This window comes from Vigna angularis, chromosome 7 (genome assembly GCF_016808095.1).
Source record: "Vigna angularis cultivar LongXiaoDou No.4 chromosome 7, ASM1680809v1, whole genome shotgun sequence".
In the NCBI taxonomy this organism is placed as follows: Eukaryota; Viridiplantae; Streptophyta; class Magnoliopsida; order Fabales; family Fabaceae; genus Vigna; species Vigna angularis.
This window is the reverse complement of record NC_068976.1, coordinates 863,861-890,554: the sequence shown is the minus strand read 5'-3', so window position 1 is coordinate 890,554 and position 26,694 is coordinate 863,861. Positions and strand designations below refer to the sequence as shown.

Genomic DNA, 26,694 nt, shown 5'->3' with positions numbered 1-26,694 from the left:
GATCAAATCTGGAGGATGAAGCAGTTCGTCCTCAACAATTTCATGCTGGATCCTGAAGAGAAGAACATCTCCCTACAAATCCAAAATTGGCAACTGCCACCCTGACCAGGGGAGTTTTCTTTTTCTTTCTTCCCCGTTTTCCTACTTTTATTGCATTTGTCCTTTATCTGTTTAGTGTTTTAATTGATGATCTTATGCTTAGAACACGTTTAGGACATTGTAGTTTAAGTGTGGTCTGGGGGAGATTCTGCATTTTGTTTTCTTTTATGTTTGTTTTTCTTTTTTTTTCTTTATTAGTTTTCGAATTATTATCTTTTTTTAAAAAAAATAAATAAAAAAAAAAAAATTTTGTGATAAAATATTTTGTTTTAAGCGTGCAAAAATCTTTGTTCTGATATGTATATTTCTTTTTTTCTTAGTTTTCGAATTGTTATCCTTAAAAAAAAATCAAAAATTTAAAAGAAAAAAAAAATTGTTTTGCGTAGTCCATGATTTTTTCGGCCCTCTGTTTCTTATTATTTCATACCAATAATTCATTGAAAATTTTCACTTCAGATCTTATTTTTTTTCCTTATTTTCTTCATTGTAAATATATTTTCTTAGTTGTCTCATACAGATTTTTGATTGAAAATTTTTAGACTAAGAAAATATTTCATTCATCAATGCAAAAATTACAGTAATGGAGAAATGGAGATTTAACAGATCTGAAAATAAAATTGCAGTAGATATATATGAAAATAAAGTTGTTCGGGGGTCGATCATTACTGATCGTTAATATTACAGACCATAAAAAAAACATAAAAAAATTAAAAACATAAAAAATTAAGTGTACATATTACAGTCCTTATTCTGGCCACACTCGGCCAACAAAAACATAAAAAAAAATAAATAAATAAACATTAAACTTCAAAAACGAAAGTGGTTACTGGGTGGCGGTCTTAAGGTAAGCTCCGTCGAGGGAGCTCTGGTGCGGAATGCAGGGGGCATAGGTGGCGGGATTTGTCGTTCATCTCTGTCGTCGTCGATGATGATGGGAATGGGGAACAGATCCAGCAGCCTCGGTGCCCTCATAATCACCCAGTCATATTCTTTCAACAAAAAAAAAACTTGTGTTAATAATTGAAGAGGAAAAAAAAATCAATAAAAATAGAGGTATGATCAGAGTTCTTACCATACATATATAGCGGCAACATTGAAAAGATAATGCCAGTGGGGTCTATCTCTGCTTGCCAGCGCCTGACCCGATTGCCATGGTTGTTGAACCAGCAGTGCACGTTGTATTCGCTGGCATCTCCGAAGGTCCTTAGTCGAGACGTGATCTCGACGACTTGCGCTCTGCTTGGATGGGTAACCCCATAATTGTAGATGTTGGTCATCATCTTGACCTGATCATCTGTAGGACGCCACCGCTGACTGGTGTATCTCTTTGATTCCATCTCACTCATCATTCCTCTCGAGGTATTCTAAAACATAAAAAAAAAAATAATAATAAAATAAAAAAAAATGATATATAAAAAGAACAAAAACAACAAAAAGCATAAAAAATTAGATTCTTAGTTTTGTGTTTTCTTTATTTGTTTTTGTTTCCTTTTAGATTTATTTTGTCCTGTCAGTCTTTGATATTTCTGTGTCTGGTCTCATATCTGTTTCACGGTCCTTGCAAAAGGGTCCTAATCGGATCTATGTCCAGTTGTCCTTGTCCATATTGTTCTTGTATATTATGTTTCTGTGTTTATTTAGTTTTAAGTGGGGTACGTGGCGTTGTTCTACCCGATTGTCTCTGCCATACCTTCAAACGAAGGGAGATTAACGTCTGGTTTCCAGCCGATATACCCCTTAAATTTTAAGACAGTTGTGTTTTATGTGTTTAAGTGTTTTAAGTTTCAAAAAATGAAAAAAAATTGAAAAGGGGAAGAAAGAAGCAGGACAGAGAAGAAAAATAAGGAAAGCAGGAAATTGAAAATAATCGGCAGAAGAAAAAAAATGATGAAATGAAAGACTGGAAAGCTGGAAAGATGGAAAAGCAGGAAAAAGAAAGCAGGAAAGGAAAAGAGGCAGAAAGAAAAGAAGAAAGAAATTACATGAAAGAAAGAAGTAAGGAAAGAGGACTTACCTGCAGAAGAAGGGCTTGCAGAGGCTCCTCACCGATCTCAGACTCTTCAGATGGCACGGTGGCAGAGGCTCCGTGCAGACTCCAGACGCTCAGAGGAGAGAGTGGGAGAAAAGAGAGAGAAGAGAGGAGTAGAGAGAGAGCAGGGCAGTCAGAAATGCCGCTCGGACGCCGATAATGGCCTATTTATAGCCAAATGTTTTTTCCTGTAGCAACAGTTTCGGTCGTTGCCACCGAAACTGTTGTCACAGTGCCGGTCATCTCCTTTTTCAAAAAAAAAATAAAAATAAAAATAAAAAAATAAAAAAATAAAAAAATAAAAAAATAAAAATAAAAAAAATTATTAACATCTACTGATGGGTGCTAGGTGATTTAGACATCTGCTGATGGATGTCATTGCTAACATCTACTGATGGATGTTACTGAAAATTTCTTCCCATTTCCTAACTTTTTATTGCACTTGTCTATATTATTTGACTGCTCTGAAATTGTTAATCTGATGATTGTAACACACTGAGGACATTGTGTGATTTAAGTGTGGTCTACTGGGGAGAATTTTTGATTTTTCTGTTAGTTTCTGTTAGTATGTATTTTGTGTGTTAAATTTTGTGTTTTTGAGTGTTAAATTTTTTCTGTTTTAAGTTATTTTTATCGAGTTTTGTGTGCAATAAATTTTACATTTTTCTCTTGATTTCTGGATGATCTAAGTTGTAGATTTTTCCTTCACTTATTTAATACTTATAGATTGTAATCCTTGTTTTTCTCTGCTTGGAAAGATGATTATGCGTTTGAGAGGTTGATTTGATTGTGACGAATACCCTGTGTGAGATTTGAGCCACTTAATTTTCTTTCTTGTGTGATATGTATCTTGAATGCTTGCACATATGCCTTGGCTTGATTCTTTTAGATATACTTGATTGATATGCATGTTCAGACGTGATAAAGGCATTTTTGTTCTTGAACCTCTTTAGCCAAATAAGCCTACCTGGTTATTATCCTTTGCTAACCCCTTTGAGCCTATAATGTATCCATTTCTTTGTTTTGAAGCTCATACTATAGTCCTAAGTGAAAAACCATGACTATCTAAACCTTAGGAAATTTTGGAGCTTTAGAAATGTTTTGGGAACAAGTGTGGTCTTCCTGGGGATTCTAGTGAATTGGCAAGTTGGTTCTTCTTCGTGTTTCATTTTTGTAAATATATTGTGTATTTTGTCTCTTACAATTGAACGCAAAAAAAAAAAAAAAAACTGAAAAAATGATTGAAAAATAATTTTGTGAATAACGAAGTCAATAAGAGGATTGAATTAGAGGTTTGGGTGTTATTTCACTGTGTTTACACTTGTTCCCCATTGCTCCTCTATTTCTTCAGGGTTGTAGCTACTTTCCCATATTTTATCTTCCTCTGTCCTTGGCCCCATTACAACCCATAAAAGACCTTTTGATCTGAACATGCGTATGATTTAAGTGTTGATATTAGAAACTTGCCAAGTCTACTTGTGTTTGTTTTCTTGAGTACATTGAGTTGAAATTATTTACCCTAGACACTTGAGAGAAACACTATAGTGCATCTGTGAGATTTTGTTATTTTTAAATCACCTCTTGAACTGATTAATTATTTTGCTATGTTTTGAATTGCTTGGATGATTTCTGTAAGTATGTGCTCAATTTGATTTGTGTTGGATAATTTCTATTTCTTTTCCCTGTCCAGAATTCTTGAAAATTATGTAAATTCTTTGTTTTCTTGTGAGTCTTTATTTTCTGTATGTTGCGTTTGTGTCACTCCTTCGAGGTTCTTTGAACCATTCCCTGATTTGCGTCTTAATTTTGCCTAGGAGTACAAAAGACTAAGTGTGGTCTATTTTGATGAATCATTATTTTCTTCACTTCACTTAGTTTATTGTACTAGAATTAACCGGGGAATTGTGTTTAAATGTTCGATATTATTCCGTTTTCGTTAATTGTGCGTAATTTGATCAGAAATTCTTATTTTAATTAATTTGAATTATCTGAGCTTATTATTTTCATTATTAATTAAAGGAAAATTGTTGGATAATATTTTAGAACATTTGGAGTGCATGAGAAAAGTTATGTTACTTTCATTTTGTAATTTGAGTATTTGGAGATGTCTTTTTCTTTGATAAATAAAAGAGCACATTGGCCATGGGAGACACACAACAGGTCTCAGGAAATTTACGGTCACGAAATTTATGGAAGCACATATTTTATATTTTGAAAGAAAAAAAAAAGAAGGAAGTGATGCATTGCTTGAATGGCCACACGTGAAACGGAGTATAGCATTATGGGTTACATCTTTGGCAACACCTTCACGTGAGGAATGACATAGCATAAGACAAAATGAAGAAATCTTTTATTCTATTTGGAAGTGGGAGACAGAAAAAGGGGACCACCACTTAGAAGCTTAACATTTCAGAATCAACAAATTGGAGGGACCCTTAATTAATTTGATTGAAGAAAATCTCTAAAGAAGCAGCTCACGGTCCAGCCTCAATGTGTGCAGCAGATGCAGCTACCATCACGCCCAACTAGGAGAAGAAGAGCTCACGGGAAAACCTCCACCTTGGTCCACTAGGGGTGCATACATCCAGCTTGATTGAAGACACTTGGTCCAGCAAGCATGGTGATTCATGGGAGTTGATCTAGAGGCATGGCACTTCACTGTAGCCGCACCAGTCATGTCCAGCAGCTTGGAAGCATGGAGGCTACGGCTGATTGGAGAAGAAGAGCATCCAGCTTGGAACAACCACCGAGAGCTGGGAAGTGTGGAAGCTGCCAACGAGAATCATCTTATCCCAGTAGCCATCTTCAACACGGTCCAGCAGTGGTGATTACACACTGCCAGCAGTACAACATCTTGAAGCCACTACCGAATGAAAGGAAGTGTCACGGCTGCACCATAGAAGAAGTCCAGCCACACATCTAGGAGCATTAAGGAAGCACTGCACCATCCAGCATTTCAAACGGTACGACAGTTTAGTAGCAGAGAAGAAAAGAGCTGGTGGTGTCACGGAAAACACAAGTAGTGGTGGAGTTCTTTCATGTGCTGTGAGGAACTAGGCTGGACGAAGAAGCCAGAGGAGCACGCTGCCATGGCTGCTTAGAAGAGTGAAGAGAGAAGAGTTGGCTTCACAAGGAAAATGGGCAGCAGCAATAAGCACCATGAGATTGATGAAGAAGCTCTTGTTGTAGCATTGCAACCAGCCACACGCACATCTTGGAGTGTCCAGGGGAAGCTCACGGTCAGTAGCAAGAAGAGGTGGGGATCACGGCCAAAATTGCTGAATTGAAAAAGGATGATTCAGCTGATTGAAATGGAAAAGGAGGGGACCACATTGAATCAAAAGAAGGTCACGGTTTTACATTTGTTCACGGGCTGCCAATCCAAATTGTTGAATTGAAGGAGGATGTTGAGAGTGTTGACACTATAAAATGCAAGCAGAAGCAGAGAATGAGGAGGGATTTTTGAGCGGAGATTTTAGCATTAGTTTTTAGGTGTAGTGTAAGAAACTCATGGTCTGGGAGGAGGCTTCTGCCTCTTCCTTTTCTTTTCCAGTAGCAAGCTCTTTCATTTCCATTTCAAACAAATGCAATGTAATTTTATTTCTGAATGCAGGAGTGTGTTACATTATACTGTTTAATTTATTTTCAGTTTTTACGTGTAGTATTCAAGAACTTTATTTTTAATGTTAAAGCTTTTTGATGAATTTCATTTTCAGTGCTTTTAATTTTACCGTTTCTGCATATTTACTGTTCCGTTTTTACCATTTGGTTTTACAATATTTAAAATTTATTTCAAACGTTTTTAAATTCGGTTTTATTTAATTTCCAGTCCATTTTAATTTTACCGCAACCAAAAATCACAAAAACACCTCCCCCACTTCGTGTTAAAATCTGAGACTGAATCCAAAAATTGGTCCTTGAGAGACGACCTAGGAGTCACTTCCTAGTAATATACTGCATTAATTTCGTGTATCAAATTTGTATGACCGCGACAGTCGTATCAACGCCTATCTGCAAATACTGGTGGCGTTCATACACGCCAACTTATCTCCGTGCTCTCATGTTTCTGACCTCACCACTAATAGAGTTGTCCTTCTTTTTTCATCCTCCAGGGCAAGCAGATTAATGTAGGTCAGATTATCGCCCATGAAATCAATGAATGTGCTTAGTCTACCATTTCCAAAGCTCCTCTCGGGCACCCTTCTTTCATTTCCCATCTTTGCGAGCTTGCCGGAGTCAACACTTCTACTCCCCCTTTTGAGAGGCTGCGAAAAACGATTGATCGGTCTTATTACCTGCAATATTGCTTGATTGATGAGGAGGGTCAACCCATTCCTTCCCCCCAGCCTCCTCGGCCCCATAGGCGTCACCTACCAGCCCAGCCTGATCAGCCTGCTCAGCCTGATCAGCCTGGCCCCCATGATCCTTACCAGATGTTTAATATGAAGATGGCCTTGATTGATGCTAAGTTGGAGGCCGTTAACCGGATTGGTCTGGCTCAAGCAGAAATGATGCGGCATGTGTATGCCTCCTCCCACCCAGGCTTTATGACTCTTGAAGATTATGCTGCTAGAGTAGCTTGGCCTAGGGACCAGGCCCACTCGAACGGGGGAGGTGGCACATCTTCCGGAGCATAGGCAATGGAAGAGGAGGAGGACGAGGCTGATGAGGAGGAGGAGGAGGAGGATGAGTCTGATGATGATGGGAGCGGAGATAGTGTCTCTTGAGGCTCAGGGATCGGACACTGTAGATTGTGGAAACTTTTTAAATTTCTGTCATGCTTTAATTTCAGTCTTTAAGTTCTAGTTAGCTTTGTTTTTAATTTTGAACTTGGCTGAATGGATAATCTGATGACAATGTTTTGATATCAAGTATTGCATTTGATTTTGGAAATCTTTTGTGCTTGCTCTTTCTTTGTGATCTTTGAGAGGATAGGATTGAGATGTGAAGTTAGATTGTGGTTGCTCTCGATTAGGTGGAATTTTCCTTGGCTTTTCTTGTGGTCAATATGCATGGCATTGTGTTTGAAAACAAATTTGGAACCCTAAGCAACCTAGTGAGATGTTGTGCCCCAAAATTCTTGTTGAATGATATCACTTTGGAATCACAATTGATTTTGTCTGAGTTTCTCTGTGTGAATCATTTGCTTGCATGTTACATATGATCAAGGTCGTCTTGTTCTCTCATCTTGTCTAAAGTTTTGAACCCAAAAGCTAATGTAACCTTGTGAATCCCATCCTTGAACCTTAAGATCAATGTGAAAAAATTGTGACTCCCTTACCTTGAGTTGAGTTGAGCATTCAATTTTGGTACAGGAAAATGGTTTAAGTTTGGGGTAGTTGAGGTTACAAGAAAAATGACAAGAAGAGTGAAAACAAAAATGAAAAGAAAAAGAAGAAAAAGGAACAAGATCAAGAAAAAGAATCAATAGATGACAAAGTAGAAAAAGAATTGAGAATTAGTTGTAATTGTTTGAAGTATAGGAGAGGATTATGTTATCTTGTGTTGATTTGAATGCTCTCTTAACTAAAGCTGCTTTGTATCTAGAAAAACCAAAACTCTTTCTTAGCCCAGCCAAAATACAAGCCTTGAAAGTCCTTGTGATGCAAACGTGCAGGTGAATGTATTCATTGTAGTAGAAATGAAAGGCAAAGTTGAATTGTGTGACATTGTGATGATTTAGTGAGAAACAAGCATCCTTATACACCTTTGAGAGTGAGAGAAACAGTTTCTTTGGTGAGGAAAGGTTCCATGTAAGTGAGGAGAACACTTTTGCCATGTTTATTGATCCCTCATAGAACCTAGCATGTGTCTTGTTATTCTTGCTCTATGAGCACCATGATTGAAGCTTTTTATGTCAAAAATTCATTTTCTCAAAAATCAATCTTACCATGATGACCAAGCATGATTGAATTCTACTCTTCTTGAGTGTTGAATCATTGGAATTGAATTGTCTGTTCGAGCCATGTCACTCTTTTTGCTTGAGGACAAGCAAAGTTTCAATCCCTTTCTTCTTCCTCGCGAGTTTCGTGAAGTCGTGGCATCATCTCCATTCCACCTGCATCAGGAAACAGGAACCGTGGATGAACCAATTCAAAAGCAAGTTGCGGCTCCATCAGAGAGCAATCTGCTCTCGAGTTCTTGCCCACGACGGCACGGGAGAAGCAACAAGGTGTTTTCCAATTCGTAGACGCAGGAGCGGGGGAAGCGGCGCAACCTACTTCGCAACGCAGTGCAGAGCAATTTCCCCCCAATTTGAAACCCTAATTTTGGGTGGGAAAGGGGCTGCCACGTGGCAAGCTCTCATTGGCCACGCCCTCTCAGGTCAAAACTGGTCAACAGATTTGAATCTGGTCAAGGTTGGTCAAACAGGGGTTCAGTTGCAATTTTGGGAAATTCAGTTGGGGCTAAAGTACATATAGAAGAAATTTCAGTGCATTTGTGTAATTTTGGAAAGTCAGAAAAGCTAAAAGATAAAATTCAGTTGTTGAATTAATTTAATTTGGGAATATCAACAGAAAATATCTTCCAAATAATGTTATAATTATCTAAATCTTTTAGTTATTTGGAAGATGTAAGATAAAAGATTTTGTCAACTGAATATTTAGAGTCCAAGCCCAATCAAGCCCTATATAAAGAGACCCAGGGAAGGTAGAAAAGGGGACTTCACTTCATTCATTCTCTCATACTCCTCTCACTTTTCTTTCATCTTGTATTCAACTCCATTGATCGAGAGCTAACCATCTAGGACTATTCTGTTGTAATTCCATGATGAATTCTAAGGTTACGTTAAGTTAATGCAATTGTTTATTTTGATTATTGATTTAAGTTGTTCTCTCTCTATGTCTTTCATCTCTCTATCTTGTTAAAAGTAAATATTTTTGCATCATAATGTGTTTGAATCTACATGCATATTGATTCTATGAGTTCTAGGGTTTCTCGGTTTAATTGAGAATCTACTTTGATTTAATTTAGGAACTTTCATATGATTAAATGGTTTTTACTATCAATTAAGAATGTACTTTGATTGGTAGTAATAATTTCAACTATAATCAATTGAGAATTTACTTTGATTGATTAACTTTTAACTTGGTTAGGAGATTTAAGAATAGACATGATTAAACACAATAGAATTTGATTGAGAATGTACTTTGGTTGAATTTATTGTGAATAATCTAGAAAGGTTTTGCATTTGATTGAGAATTTACTTTGGTTAAATGCATGATCGTCCTCAAATTAATTAAGAATGTACTTTAATTAATTTGATACTTAAACAATAATCAATTGAACAATTATCCGTGAATAACCGATGATGAATCTATCTTGGAAAAGCAATGGAATTAGCCTATTTAATCATAACTGTTTTTAAGTTTCTTATTTGTTCTTTAAACATTCTCCAAAAATTACTTTTATTCTTATTGCATTGCATTCATAAGATTGAAATATTGAAAGGCAATTCCGTATTTATTGGGAGACGACTCAAGGTTACCTTAACCCTATCTACTTTCTTTAATACTACTTGGCAATACTAAAGTTGCCTTGAAAAGTAGTATTAATTTGATAGTCTCAACGACAGCTTATCAGGGGCTGAGCCCCATTGATGAGTCAATATTTTCTTGATTTCACTTAACTTATTGTGCTAGATTTAATCAGGGAATTGCGCTTGAATGATCAGTATTTTCCCATTTTTCCTAATTGTGCTTAATTTGATCATAAATTCGTATTTTAATTAATTTGAATTATCTGAGCTAATTATTTGTATTATTAATTGCAGAGAAAATTTTGAAAATAATATTTGGGACATTTTGAGGTCAAAATAAATGCCACATCAAATATACTTTAAACTAAGTAAAGAGGAGGTGGAGATTAAATTATACACGGACTAGGCATTTGGCTTTTGGTCCAGCAGCTTGGATTTGAGCAGGAGATTAGAGAGAAAGGGAGTCAGCACGTTGGGCTTCATTTTCCAGCAAAGCACATGGCCCAAGGCGAAACTGAAGTGGAGTCCAGCAGAGCGTCCAACACGTGGTAGCAGTTGGTCCAAAGAAGTGGAGGTGCACGCAGAAGCACAAGTCCAGCAGCCTCCACGTCCCACATTTGTCTAGCATCCAGGAAGAGATTTGGACATTGGAGGCAAAAGCGGAGAAGCACGCACACATTGCGGTGCATTCAGCAGCTTGGAGAGATTCGGCCCACTTGGAAGCACAACACGGCAGCACTTCACACGCACATAGCCTCCACGGTCCAGCAAAGAGAAATGGTGTGACGGGTTGCAAGTCTAGGATTGTCCAGGTGGCTTGGAAAGAAAGAGAGCATGCGGTGGCCCATGAGAACGTTCCAGCCAAGGCATGGGTGCACACGGAAAAGTCCAGCTTGCTGGAGAGAGGCATTGATGATGGTGACTCATTTCTTCAGTCCAGCAAGGCTTGGGAGCAGCTCGGTTTTGGCCAGGAAAAAATGCTGCAACACGTGGAGTTGGAAAATGCAGCAACACGGCCCATGAGCAAAACAACAGCACGTCCAGAAGGGTTTTTATTCCAGCAGCCTTGTCTTTGGGAGTAGCTCTCGGCCTGGAGAGGGAGCAGCAGCGAGGTGCTTCATTTTGGATGTTTTTCTTTTAGCATTTTGGAAGAAGAGGCCACGTACACGGACAGAGAGAATGGAAGGTTATGGCTGATGATACGTTGGTGGAGGAAGCGGGATTGATTTTGCTGAAACGGTGCACTCAAGCGTCCAGGATTTTTGGAAGCACGGCTGGAAAGAAAAATCACACGGTGATGAATTGTTTTTGAATCTTTGCTTTCACTTTGAAGAAAGGGGAGTTGGCACATTAGGAGGGAGTAGCCCCCGAAAGGGTTTTCTTTTATTGTATTGATGTTTGGATGAGAATGAATTTTATATTCCAAGGGTTTTTGCACCAAACTAGGCATATTTGCCTATAATATTACCAAAATGGGCAAATTCAACCAAATTTACGAAAATGGGGAAGTCGTGGGGGGCCCAAACGACTTCAAATGAAGAAGTCGTGCCCCTCATGCACGACTTCACACTGTTCATAGCAACAGTGTTGAAGTCGTGCACCCCAAAAACGACTTCAAGACTTTGTAATCAATTACAATGTAATGGTAATCGATTACAGAGTGTTGAAATCATGACCACCCTGCACAACTTCAAATTTGTATGCCACCAAAAGCACTGGTAATCGATTACAAAACATGTGTAATCGATTACCAGGTTGTTTTGGTGCAAGGCAGAAGAGGACGCTCGTCCAGGCAGAAGAGCACGCTCGTCCAGCCAGGCAGAGAGAACGCTCGTCCAGAAAGCTAAGAGGACGTTCGTCCATCTAGCTAAGAGGACGCTCGTCGAGATGCGCTCAGTGGACGCTCGGCAGGAGAAGTGGACGCTCGTCCATTTTCAGTGAACGCTCGTCCACATACAGGACCCAGAAGTCGTTTTTGGGGTGCACGACTTCAACACTGTTGCTATGAACAGTGTGAAGTCGTGCAGGGGGGCACGACTTCTTCATTTGAAGTCGTTTGGACCCCCCACGACTTCATTTTTAGTCAATTTTTTCCTACTTTGGTAATAAATACCACATTTTTGCCTACTTTGGTAACAAAGCCCAATTGTTGAAATACCAAAAGCATTGAATTGAATGTGCCACCGGTTGAAGTTGTTTGCTATGAATCATCATTCACGTTTTTTTATGTTCATCATTAAGTTTCATGTGTCCTTTTTCTTATACTTTTCACGTGATGAGGTGTCTTGAGAGAAGACATACTTAGCACTTCATTTATTAGGCATTTTATTTATTAGCTTTAGGATGCATTGTATTTTATTTTCTTTCCTTGAGAAATGCACACATGGTGATTGAAGCCTTTAAAAGAGGCGTTAATTCATTTTTGCTTTTAGTGAAAAAAAATGTTTATTCATTACTTGGGAGGTGTTGTTACAGTTTTTTTTTTTTATGAGAGTTCTACAAGCTTACTTCTTGCATTTTAATTTGTCATGTTGAGCATTTAATTTTACTTCCAAGCTGCATTGTGCATTTAATGTTTTAATTTACGTATTGCATTTGAATAGCACACCACGTGTTTCTTTATTATCTATTGCATTGTTCTGTTTAATGTTTAATGTTTTAATTTACTTCAATCCTTTCAATTATTTTTGGTTGTCTTTAATTTTCAGTTTTTTTGTTAGTTCATTTCAAATCAAAAAAATACTTTCAAACCCCACCACTGTGTGTTTGACCTAAGTCTCGAACTACATTTGGTCCTTGAGAGACGAACTAGGAGTCACTTCCTAGCACTATACTGCATTCTTTAATGCACATCAAATCTGATGGGCCGCGACAGCCCGCATGACCCATTTTGTGCGCAAACCTCGTGCCTGGGCGCCTTAGACAGGGGTCGGGCGTCATTCTTCACGCAGCTCCGACGCAACTCTCACGCTTGGTTTATAGTTGGTTTAAAAATAATGAAGAATTCTTCTTCTAATTTTAAAAATAATAAAGAACTTTCATTCTAATCTTAAAAATAACTTAGAATTTTCCTTGTAATTTTAAAAATAATGAAAAAGAATTCTTATAATTTTAACAATAATGAAGAAATTATTTTTCTAATTTTAAAAATAATAAATAATTTTCTTTCTAATTTTAAAAATAATGAAGGATTATCCTTCTAATTTCAAAAATAATGAAGAATTTTAATTCTAATTTTAAAAATATGAAGAATTATCCTTCTAATTTTAGAAATAAAATAAAAAAATTAATTTTGAAAATTATGAAAGGAATTTCATCTAATTTTAAAATAATTAAGATATTTCCTTGAAAAATTTAAAATTAGGAGTGAATTAAATAAAATTAATAAAATTTGTCATAAAGTTGAAAAAAATAATGAAAATTAGACATGTGGAAAATTTTTTAAATTAAGAAAAATCTAAAACTTTAATAAAAACTTAAGAAAGAAATAAAAGTAAAAGAAAAAAATTTAAAGAAACTACAAACTGAGACAACACTCATCAGTTAATGATTTAAACGATGTTATGAAAAAATAATCAAATTGAATATAAATTATGAAAACTAAGACCATATTAAATACTAAAAAAATATGTCTCATATTAAATAAAATTGACGAAAATGATAACTAAAAGTATTTAAGCCTTAGGTAAAGTAGGGTTTTGATTTCTAACAATTCCAATAAAAGTATACTATTAATTATAAGGCTTAATTACCTACTTAGTCCCCATGTTAGGAGGTAATTTTCTGTTTAGTACCCAGTTTTAAAAATGTAGACATTTGGTACCTATGTTTTGAAATTTGTATCAATTCAATCCTATCCAGTTAACGGCGTTATAATTGATGCGAGAAATTAAGGACGTTAATGATAGCCTGGGTGGAATAGCTATCAAATGTTTGAATGCATCTTCTTTAACGTCCTTAATTTCTCGCATCAATTATAACGTCGTTAACTGGATAGGATTGAATTGATACAAATTTCAAAACATAGGTACCAAATGCCTACATTTTTAAAACCGGGTACTAAACAGAAAATTACCTCCTAACATGACATGATAAAATAAATATGTAGGAACTTAAAATAAATAAATAAATGTATATATATATATATATATAATTAATGCATTTATAATCTTTTTAGATTAAGTCCGTATTTTCAAGAAACTTAAATATTATATGTTTAAAAGATGTAGAAAATGTAAAGATATATAGACATACATATATAAATCTATTTTTATCATAATACACTGTAGTGTCACTGCTTATTATATGATGTTCTTCTCAGGTATAACATACAGTGATCGTGGATGGATATCATAATATTATAAATTCAAAGGATAAATTGCTAAAAATTTAGTAATACTATCTAAAAAATATCATCATCAATTCAAAATTAATATATATATATATATATATATATATATATATATATATATAAAGTAAACAAAATATTTATCATACAACATGACTCTATGGACTCAAAGAAAACATAAAAATATGACTTTATTTATAGAATATCAATGTATTAAACAAGCTTATAAAATCTACACATGTAATATGTTACTCCCACTTGTTAAAGAACTATAGCTATAGATTAAATTTTATATCAGGACCAATATCCATTCTGAGTATGATCTAGGTAAATTTCCCAAAGTTCAATCCTTTTATATTGAAGCTCTAAATTGTAGGATTCTCTTTCCACTCTCACCAATTAAATATCTTTCTCTACGTAAGTTTGATATTAGAAAAGTTAGGATAGTCTCTATACGAAATCTCTCTTAATACAACACCTAACATCAACTCAACTCAGTATTTCTCCCAAAACAATTCAAAATATGACCCCTTCCAAAGCAATTCAAAATATGATATTTTTCTCAAACTTTCATCTAGTTTGTTGGAAGTCCCACATCGACTAGAGATAAGATCAAATGATAATATATAAGTGAGGTGCAAATCTCACCTTACAAGCCGGTTTTGTGGGGTTGAGTTAGGCTTAAAACCCACTACTAACATGGCATCAGAGCCATGATTAGAGCCTATCCTAGCGAGTTCTAAGTGGGCATTCTATTCTTCTATTATATTAGAAAGTGAGTTTATGCCTAACTCATCCCCACAAAACCGGCTTGTAAGGTGAGGTTTGCACCTCACTTATATATTATCATTTGGCCTTATCTCTAGTCGATGTGGGACTTCCAACACACCCCCTTCACGCCGAGGTATAGACATCTCGTGCGTGATAGTAGAAATTGGGTGGTCCGATAGCGGCCCGATTGCGGGTGGAAGAGAAATGCCCAAGAAACATGAAATATCGCTAGGATAGGCTCTAATCATGGCTCTGATACCATGTTACTAGTGGGTTTTAAGCCTAACTCAACCCCACAAAACCGGCTTGTAAGGTGAGATTTGCACCTCACTTATATATTATCATTTGGCCTTATCTCTAGTCGATGTGGGACTTCCAACACACCCCCTTCACGCCGAGGTATAGACATCTCGTGCGTGATAGTAGAAATTGGGTGGTCCGATAGCGGCCCGATTGCGGGTGGAAAAGAAGAATAGAATGCCCACTTAAAACTCGCTAGGATAGGCTCTGACCTGGCTCTGATACCATATTAGAAAGTGAGTTTATGCCTAACTCATCCCCACAAAACCGGCTTGTAAGGTGAGATTTGCACCTCACTTATATATTATCATTTGGCCTTATCTATAGTCGATGTGGGACTTCCAACACACCCCCTTCACGCCGAGGTATAGACATTTCCCAATTTCTACTATCACACACGAGATGTCTATACCTCGGCGTGAAGGGGGTGTGTTGGAAGTCCCACATCGACTAGAGATAAGGCCAAATTATAATATATAAGTGAGGTGCAAACCTCACCTTACAAGCCGGTTTTGTGGGGATGAGTTAGGCATAAACTCACTTTCTAATATGGTATCAGAGCCATGGTTAGAGCCTATCCTAGCGAGTTCTAAGTGGGCATTCTATTCTTCTCTTCCACCCGCAATCGGGCCGCTATCGGACCACCCAATTTCTACTATCACGCACGAGATGTCTATACCTCGGCGTGAAGGGGGTGTGTTGGAAGTCCCACATCGACTAGAGATAAGACCAAATGATAATATATAAGTGAGGTGCAAACCTCACCCTACAAGCCGGTTTTGTGGGGTTGAGTTAGGCTTAAAACCCACTACTAACATGGTATCAGAGCCATGATTAGAGCCTATCCTAGCGAGTTCTAAGTGGGCATTCTATTCTTCTATTCCACCCGCAATCGGGCCGCTATCGGACCACCCAATTTCTACTATCACGCACGAGATGTCTATACCTCGGCGTGAAGGGGGTGTGTTGGAAGTCCCCCATCGACTAGAGATAAGGCTAAATTATAATATATAAGTGAGGTGCAAACCTCACCTTACAAGCCGGTTTTGTGGGGATGAGTTAGGCATAAACTCACTTTCTAATATGGCATCAGAGCCATGGTTAGAGCCTATCCTAGCGAGTTCTAAGTGGGCATTCTATTCTTCTCTTCCACCCGCAATCGGGCCGCTATCGGACCACCCAATTTCTACTATCACACACGAGATGTCTATACCTCAGCGTGAAGGGGGTGTGTTGGAAGTCCCACATCGACTAGAGATAAGGCCAAATGATAATATATAAGTGAGGTGCAAACCTCACCTTACAAGTCGGTTTTTTGGGGATGAGTTAGGCATAAACTCACTTTCTAATATAGTTAGACCCTACATTTTCCCAACAAAAATATAATAGATAGCTCTATGAACTCAAGTTCCAATCTAGAGCACAAAGTTTACGCCTGGCCATTGACGTTTAGCTTGTGTCATTCGTCCAAAATCTTTAGAGCTCATTAAGATTTTGTTCACTTGAATGGATTTGGGGGAGAGTGATTGAATGAATTTGAGAGGATTTGAAAGTAAATTTTTTGTTATTTATTTGAGTCGATTTTGGAGGTAAGTGAGAGTGGATTTGGAAGTAAAGCTTGTGAGAATTAGTGTAGAATTTGATTGATGTGACAAACTAAAAAAATTTACTTCCAAATCCACTCTCACTTACCTCCAAAATTGACTCAAATAAACAACAACAAAAATTTACCTTCAAATTCTTTCAAATCCATTCAATCACTCTCTCCCCAATCCAATTCAAGTGAACAAGGGCTAAAAGTTTATTTTCAAATGGCACCCAACAACACTTAGTACGTGGTTAGTGGTCAAAAATATCTAGAGCACTAAAAGTAGTTCTCCTTTGGCACCCAACGATTTTACCGTCTTGTCCAACACCATTACAGGATTTCAAAATCTGATATATGTATTACATTGGTCCATTAGGTCTATAAAAGTTGTTTAATTTTTTTTAGTGAAATAAGTCTAAATTAGTTAAAGAAAATATACTCACATGGTGTTAATTGATCAACTTAATACATCCATACCCACTTGAGAATTTTACCCATTTTCATTTCTATCTCAATCACTCAAGTATAAAATTAATATAAAATCAACAAATCATACTCAATGAAATAAACAAGGAAAAAAAACACAAAATTAAATCAAACCAACCCTCTTACTAATCCATATAATTCATCGGATAACAATGCAACTTTATAATTGAAAATCAAACATACTCAATTGAAGCAAAAACATCATAACCAATTTACTCCACATTAGAGTTCAATATCACAACCCTTTAGCACACTTTTCTCATCATCGTCTTCGTTGGGTAGTAATTATATATATCTTTGCTATCTTTTTCTATCTTGAAATGTTTTTTTCTAAAGCTAAAACTCCATAACTTTATAGAGTGAGTTATTCCAACATACAAAGGTATAATACAAAATAACAACTCAAAATAAGGTAAATTAAGCTCAAATGATGACTTCTCTCTATTATCTCTATTAAGATTAATGATTAAAATCATACAAAAACTAGAGGAAGATAATGTTATATAGTAAATTTAAACTTCCTCTGTTTAAAAATCCAACTGATCCAAAATTATCTCAATGTAGTACGATCAAAATCTAAAATAGATGTGAAATAGAAGATAATTTGAAAGAAATAAGGGGGAGAAATGATTCGCGGAGAAAGGGGAACAAAAATTTGGAAAAACTGATAGAAAGCTTTAATTATTTTTTCTTCTTTTATCATTATCTTGTTCTTATATTATATTATTATTTTCTCACGTTACAAGATCTCAAAGTATAATTTTCTTGTCTTAATATCATGCATATTTATTGTCTTATTTAAGCAATCTTTTGTTTTTGTAGGTTTTTCTAAAAGCATCTTAACAGATAGGTTATCTATTTCTCCTTTTATTAAATTATATAATATATCAATTTCTTTCTTGCAAGAACCAAATTATTTATTAAATTTATTCATTCATTTTATTTTCACGTACTTTAAATTTTGACGAAACTTAACTTGACAGGATTATTCAATAGAATAACAAATTTCAAACGATCAATGATCTCGAATGATGCGGGAGAATTCATAGGTCAAAATATTCTACCAATATTAATTGCAACTAGATATTTGTTTGGACTCTCACTTTTTCTAGTGATATTCATCTATAAATGGCGACGAAGACATTTTTCGTGTATGAAAACATTGAAAACTTTTTGTTAGACAATAATATGAATCCCATTAGATATGAGTATAGAGAAGTCAAGAAAATGACTAAATGTTTCAAAGTGAAATTAGGAGAAGGAGGTTTTGGTTCTGTTTACAAAGGAAAGCTTCAAAGTGGGTTAGATGTAGCAGTAAAGATGTTGAGCAAATCCAAAGACAATGGGCAAGACTTTGTTAATGAAGTAGCTATCATTGGAAGAATACATCATGTAAATGTAGTAGGTCTTATTGGATATTATGTTGAAGGAAAAAAGCGTGGTCTAATTTATGAATACATGGCTAATGGGTCATTGGATAAATTTATTTTCTCTAAAGAAGGAAGTGTTCCTTTGACTTATGAGAAGATATATGAAATATCTCTTGGAATTTCTCATGGGATAGCATATCTACATCGAGGTTGTGATGTGCAGATTTTACATTTTGATATCAAACCTCATAATATTCTTTTAGATCATAGTTTTACTCCAAAGATTTCAGATTTTGGACTTGCAAAGTTGTATCATACAAAAGATGGATCTATAATTTTGACTGCAATAAGAGGAACACTGGTTACATGGCTCCAGAATTATTCTACAAAAATGTAGGTGGAGTTTCACATAAAGCAGATGTCTATGCTTTTGATGGAAATGGCAAGTAAGAGGAAAAATTCAGATCCTCGTGCAAAACATTCAAGTCAAAATTATTTTTCCTTTTGGGTCCATGATCAATTTAAAGAAGAGAAAGATATTGACATGGAAGATGCTTCAGAAATGGATAAAATTCTCATAAGAAAAATGTTCATAGTTGCACTTTGGTGTATACAATTCAAACCATGTGATCGTCCAACAATAAGCAAGGTTATAGAGATGCTTGAAGGAAAAGTTGAAAGTCTTGAAATTCCTCCAAAACCTTCCTTTTATCCTCATGAAATGTTAGAACATGATGGTACAGTTAACTCGGACGAAATATCATGGAGGGATTCAACTAGTTATAATGTGAATGTTGACAAAATCACGCCTAATCACTCATATTTAGAACAACTCATTTGTTAGGAGTTAATTATTATTATAAACAAAGTTGTAATTTAAAATTGAGGCTCATAGACTATGTATTGCCCATTTAAATCATGCTCACGCACTTTTATGACTTCTTAATGGTCACGCACTTTTATGACTTCTTAATGGTGTTAATGTGCTCTTTTATATTTTCAATTTAAATTTATAATCTTGTCTCTAAAATTAAATTTAATCTTTAAAGATTTTTTAAAGGATTTAAAAGGATCATTTTCTAGATAATCAATTTTTGTTGATAATTTAAATATATTAGTTATTAAAAATTATTACAAAATAATTCGCTTTTTGTTTAAACATGTCACTACAAAAATATGCAATTTTAGAAGGGGTTTTTTTTAACATTACCAGGGGTTACAGGAACCATTGGAAAAACCAGCGTCACAAAGGTAACAGAGGTTTTTTTCCAATTTCCAGGGGTTTTGGGAACCGCCGGAACTAACCGGGGTTCGGCAAAACCGCCCCTACTAACAGCGGTTTATTAGAAACCGCCGGCACTCACTAGATTCTACAAACTGTACCTTTTTCAGGAGTTTTTTGAGAACCGCCGGAACTAACCGGGGTTATAGAACCGCCGGAAGCAGCTGAGTTTGAAACTTTCCAGGGGTTTATTAAAAACCGCCAGAAATGCATGCAGATTTTTTTTTTTTTGGAATTGGAGAATTTCATAATTCTGATGCAGCAAAGACCTATCTAACAGTGTCAATAAAATGATATTAGAAATCTACAATAAAATCAAGTACCTCTCAATAATACTAATGATATTAGAACATTATTTGTTTCCTTATATTTACCTAAATAAAATCCATTTATTTACTTCTATATTGCAGCTGTGTAAATAACAATTACTAGGAAAGGATTTTCATGCTGTAATTACAATATTTAATCCCCATAAATCAAGGGATTTGACTATGCATTGATCATTACAACTTAACATTGAGAGTCAACATCTCAAGAATTTCAGAATCAATTACATTAAAATAAACTATTATTATGGAGCCAACTAACAAGGCTAATGTCACCTCCTCCCAAAGCAAAATGCAAAGAAAGATAATGCATTTTCAGAAAACCATACAAAACATGAACGAGAAGTTCAAAAAAAATATCCAGGGCAAGTAAGAAGCAATATTTACAAGAATTTTAATAACAAGTAGCAAATACTGATGAAAAGAAAACTTGGTAACATAGCAGACATCAGAGCAACCATGAACAGTTATTTTCAAGGCATTGGGAGCAGAGAAAGTCTGGCCTAATTCTGGAATAAGGACCAAAATTCAACACTGAACAGGCACATAATATGTAATATGGTCGAGGGTGGACAAAGATGTTCAATACTAAAAATTAAATACACAGAGTTCTAAGGTTCTCCTTTTTCATTACATCCATCATTTGGCACACTTCCTTGATCAGATACCTACAATATAACATAATAGTTAGTCGATTATATATTTAAAAAAAAGATCATACAAATAAATTTAGCAATTATTACCGATGATGGTTGAAATGTAGCAAGCTGTGAAGGCAATTGACCTGGATAATTTTGCAACAATAATGATATCACTGCCTTCATTTCATTGACTTGTGTTGTCAATGAAGATACCTTTAAAAGATGAAATTATTTAAAAATTAAGAAAAATGATATCTAAGAAGTTGATCATAAAAAGAATAAACCAAGTAATTGATAAAATATTCATTAACCTGAGTTTGTAATTCAACATTAGAAACAGAAGTTGAAGATGATCCACCATGAGAACGAGCATGGACTCCAAAGACTTTAGATGGGCAAGGACCCAAACCTAAACCGCGAACGCGTCCACAATGCTCTTTGATTCCTAAAGCACGAGCCAATGAATCTGAACTAGATATTTCTTTTGATTGAGTCGATGATATTGTAGATTCATATGCTTCAATTTTTTCCTACATACAACATTTAATAAAATAGTGAAATCATCTAAATCGGATAAAACAATTCATCCAATTTCATTATCAGTAGATATACAATTATCAATGCACAAACAATTTGATTCTAGTCCAAACAGAAACAACACCAGATTAAAGAGTTGCGATTCTAATTTTTAGAACCAGATTTCAAAGGGCTATTTTTACTACACTATCAGAAGACTTTTACTTCAGTTTTATTTGGTTCAAGTATATATTTTTACTCCAAACATCAACATATGCAGCAACCCTTTGAAGTTTGACTATCATGGTCATGAACATGACCAATCTTAGCTACATTTTTTGCTACTGTTGTCATAATACTTTCTATTTTCATGAGTAGATTTTGTAGAAGGGTCAATCCTAGAAACTTATGTACGATGCTAATCCTTGAAAGTTATCTACAATAGGGAAGAATATATACTCTAACATGGTACCGTTATAGTTGCTAACACCAGCTCATGAGCCTAATGCAGGTTTCACAATATTCTTGGAATCAACATATTAAGTAGCAGGTTGTTAAGTAAGCAGTAGCTCTTTTGGCTCTTTTATCTTGAAGACTCACCATCATTGATTGACAGACATGTGCAAGACAGAGCCAAAAACAAACAACAAACATTGCAATATGAAAAAACAATCACAATTTAATCAGAACAATATAACTTTAATCATGTTATATTTCATATACAACTTTACAAACTCACACACTCCTTTTACAAGTAAATCCATTAGAATATAGTATATTCTCAAATCAAATTATCTGCAGAAAATATACATACATACATATTTGCTGCACTAAATTGTTATACATTTGTAACAAGAATAAAAGTTACTCCAATTTATCTTGCCTCATCACTAACTAAAGCTCCATTGGTCTTCTTATGGGTAGCTATCCAGACTTGTCCTCTGCTAACTTTGTGCCCACACTCTCTTTCCTATGAAAATGGACGAATGCAGAGTAAGTATGTCATAAATATAATGAGAAATAGAAAGATGAAGAACAATAACACTTCACTATTTCTTCCCTCTTTGTTGCAATGCTTTTCGACCCCCTTGTGTGAGCAAGAGTTTGCTTTGTCCTATTATGCTTATTTTTTTGGGCAATCTCCTAACATTGTCATATAAAAAGTTATTAAATTTTAACAGAAATTTAAGAAAAAGAAATTTAGGTTTTACCTTTGTTCTTTCCTCAAGACGGTAGTCAACAAAAGAAGCCCAATGATCTTTATCTATTCCTTCTGGAGCCATGGCAATCAATTCATCTCTAGTACGTGTGCCATCATCTCTTTGTTGCCACAATTCTTATCGAGAATCTCTCCATTTATGATTAAGTGCTTTCAAGATGTAGCTGATTTGAATATCAGAATTGATTGCAAACTTTGTCTGCAAAACAGATTTTAATCAAAATTAACAACAATTACATAATAAATCAATTATTAATGCTTCTTTGTAATGGTATTATAAATTTACATTACTTACTTGAATGGTATTTTGAATTATATCTTCTTTGTAAGTTTTAGGAATCTTCTTCCAAGTAGAATAACATATAGGGAATGCCTTGAAGTTTCTAGCAATACTCCCCAAGAATCGATTAAATAATGCGCCAGCGTCTCCAATTGGTTGACACTCATCGTTCCAACGTACAATAATCCTTTCATTTTGAGGCAAATTCCAAACATCATTTAATTTTAAGTGTTTGGTAGTCATCTTACTTTGATCATCTGTGAAGAAATAAAATTTGTGTCAAATACTCTTTTGTCAAACAACTTCAGCAAATATAAGTAACATAATACAAGCATTAAAATGTTGAACTTGTGTCTCACCAATGACATCAACCGACCATGCTCCCTTGTGTGTTGGTGGCCTTTGTTGTTCAACTTCCAACAAAGTATCCTGATTTTCATCTTGTTCATGTTCATCTTGTAAATGAGAATTTTCTCTAACTTGAGATGGTGAATGAAGAGCATCTCCATTTGACTGCACTTGATAGCAATATATAACAACCAATCAGTTTAACAGAGTTTAGCACATTACACATGGTAGATATATGTATTTATCAACAACCAATATGAATGCACAACTATATGAACAACTGGAATATATTCTTACTAGTTGAAAAGACAGATATGATAATCTCTTATGATAATATATTTTGCAGTGTGAATTAGCTTTAATTCTTCTCTACTGCACTGGACACATGCTACCTACTTTATTAACTTTTGAACTTATATGTTACTTATAAGTAAGTATATTCTTGGTACATCTCTGATATTAAATTATGTGCGAGAATATACCTTTTTTATCTTGGTTGGTGGAATGAAGACAGACATGAGAGATGACAGTAGATCATGTAGTTTTAGTCCAGCGGAAAAAAAAAGACTACTCTATTGATGCCTTGTGTACTTCTACCTCCTTCAAAACCATGTGATTCCCCATTTTTTCTGAACAACTACTCAATCATCTTCGAAACTAAACTAATAGTTAAACAATATTAAGATTTTATAAACTACTCTATAAACATTAATTTATAGGTAGCACAGAACAATTTAAGAGTGCAATAAGAGAGCAACAATCTTATTTGGAAGGAAGAACTCAAAACAAACCACTTCATTAAACAAAATAAAGGACTGGAAACAAAACACTTACATTAACTTGAACTGATGACTGAAAAAATGCAATTGGAGACTCAATAGGAGCAGGAGTGCATGTTGATTGAAAAACAAATGCATTTGGTGCAGAAGTGCATGGGCTTTGGCTTGTCAAAGGTAGCTTTAGTTTGTATGTTCCTACAAATAAATGAATGTCAAAAAATGATAACAACATGAATAAAACAAGTATTAGCTTTAGTTTGTATTTAACTTTTAATATATATATATATATATATATATATATTAAAAGTTAAAAAATGGAATTTTTTCATGTGAGAAAAAAACAATAAAACGGATATGTTAGATAAATTAGAAGGATATATCAAAGCCTAGATAATATTATGCACATTAAAGAGTTGTAGTGGTGTGTCCAAACTTATAATTTTCCAGGTCAAGTAAACATTCATAATTTCCAGTCAATATAGGTTTTCTGTGTTATTTATTAATCTAAAAGTCTAAAACATGGACTTTTGGTGCTTTGTTTGGGGACAAATTCCTCAGTTGTGTTGTATCTTTCTAGAAGTCCATATAGAAAAGTTAAGACAACTCACGCCGGCTAGTGACACTGAATTATTACGATTTTATTTCAGACTAAAGAATATGACCAATCACTTAAGAAATGCAAAACCATTTTCTTATTAAAAAATCCAGTCAGATTCATATCGCAAAACTCTGATATTTTAAATATTATTTAACAAAGAAATAAGTTATTTCAATTTTTAATTGGCCACAACTTGTGAAGTGTCGGATGGACTCTTTCTTTTTGCGTAATGCACGTCCTAAGAATGTAAGATAGAAAAAATAGAAGACTCTACTGTGTGGTAATCAACGACAAAATTGTATATGTCACGCTGTCTTTTCTTCCTTCATTTTCTTTTACCTTCCCTTTTCAATCATTTATCTCCATATTAGTGTAACAAAGAAAAATGACAGCGGTTATTTTCGACAATACGCTTTGATTTTTGAACCGAGGTCTATACTGACGAAGTAAAAAAGTGAGATTTTTAACCTCAGTTTCAACAAAGGTAATATGCCCAAGATTTCTGCTTCGGTTCTTCTACACCTGAGGTAATAACATGGGTCTATGGCAGCAGTTCAAGCTAGAACCGATGCCAAAACCCTTTATTTATTTTTTTTTGCAAAATCACGAGCTTTTATATGAAATTTTTTTAAAAAAATTCAACTCGAACAAAAATTCCCAAAACCAAAACAATTAGAACCCTAATTACAAACCATAATCAAACACACAACAAGAAATATATCTTCTGATATACCAACCATAATCCAACACCCTATACATAGTAGTCATAACAATAGGATTCATAATCCTCTAGCATAAACAATTCAATCATATTAAATTACTCGATCCTCGATCCTCAATCCCCGATCCTTGAACTTCGATCATTGATCCTTGATCTCTAACCCTTAATGTCATCACTAACATCTCACACATAGACCCTTGGTCTATCCACTCATTAGCACACATGCTAACTACTTACTACAACCATTATAGTAACACCACTATCAACATAACATAACCTGGAGCATCTCAAGTAGCATGATCATCATCATAGATACACTAGCTACCATCATGAGTATCCCAGTCATGAACAAAACCATGAGCATCATCGTACCATAATACCATAGTGGAAAGAGTCCATCTCACTCTTGTACCTATGTCACTGACTATAGCCGCTCCTACAGCCCACTTGTAGCTTCCCCTACAGAACATTTGTAGCCTCCCCTACAAATCATCTCCTTCCAATGCACACAAAGCAAACGGAAGTACATATCCGTAGATAGAACCAAGATTCACAAGGTACAACAAGTATACTTATCTTTCACTCTCATGCTCATCAATCACACACTCAGGTACATCTCAACACTCACTCATGCTTCGCTCTCAACCACAAGTCAAATTGACCCTAAACATAACCACTAACATTAATATCTGATTATCATCATGTTCCACAACTCCTCAGGCTTAATTCACGTCCATTCTTCATCAACTTCGCCATTTTTCACCCAAAATACATTGTGATAATCAATTATTACTTAAGATAATCGATTATCTCAATGAAATTTACCTAGAAAAATCATGCAGGAAAGGATAATCGATTATCAACCTAAATAATCGATTATTCTCGAAACCACACTCAAAATCAACGTGTAGATAATCGATTATAACTAATGATAATCGATTATTGTTGAATCGAAACACATCCTGGACATGATTCAAGCATTCAAACATACATACATCAATCCTACATTATACATGCATTCAAGCATCCCATACCCATGTAAACATACTCAAAAACATGTAATACATCACTTGAATGATCAAGATCCAATCATTGACATGCCACTTAATGCTTGCTCATAACAATAAAGTGTTTTTTTCATTTCCTACCATTACGTAGCATTTTTTAATTAAGCTCTTTTAATTTGAAGTTATTTCATCATAAGATGACGTGTCTGTTTCGCTCGTGGTATCATCTGAATATAGGTAAACGCTTCTTTGTATGTGTACTTTTTAGGCAGATAGTGTTTAACTTTGTATGTGTACCTTGTATCATATTTTAGTTAAGTCTTTTAGTTTTTTTAGTCGAATACCTTGTCTTGACTTGTTTTCATTTTTCAAGAGAAGTTAAATACCTAGTTCAAGTATCTTAAGCATTGAGTGTCTAGATCAGTTGTCTCTCAAACACTTTTAGATAGGAGATCGTATAATCAAGTGTCTGGTTGCTCTAGCGTAAATGTTTTTTCTATTTCCTA

At 35.0% G+C, this 26,694-nt stretch overlaps 1 pseudogene; it reads left to right on the top strand.

Annotated features, from left to right (window-relative positions):
- The first annotated feature begins 18,158 nt into the window (after positions 1-18,158).
- Positions 18,159-19,315, top strand: LOC108336852 (rust resistance kinase Lr10-like; annotated as a pseudogene).
- Positions 19,316-26,694: the final 7,379 nt, after the last annotated feature.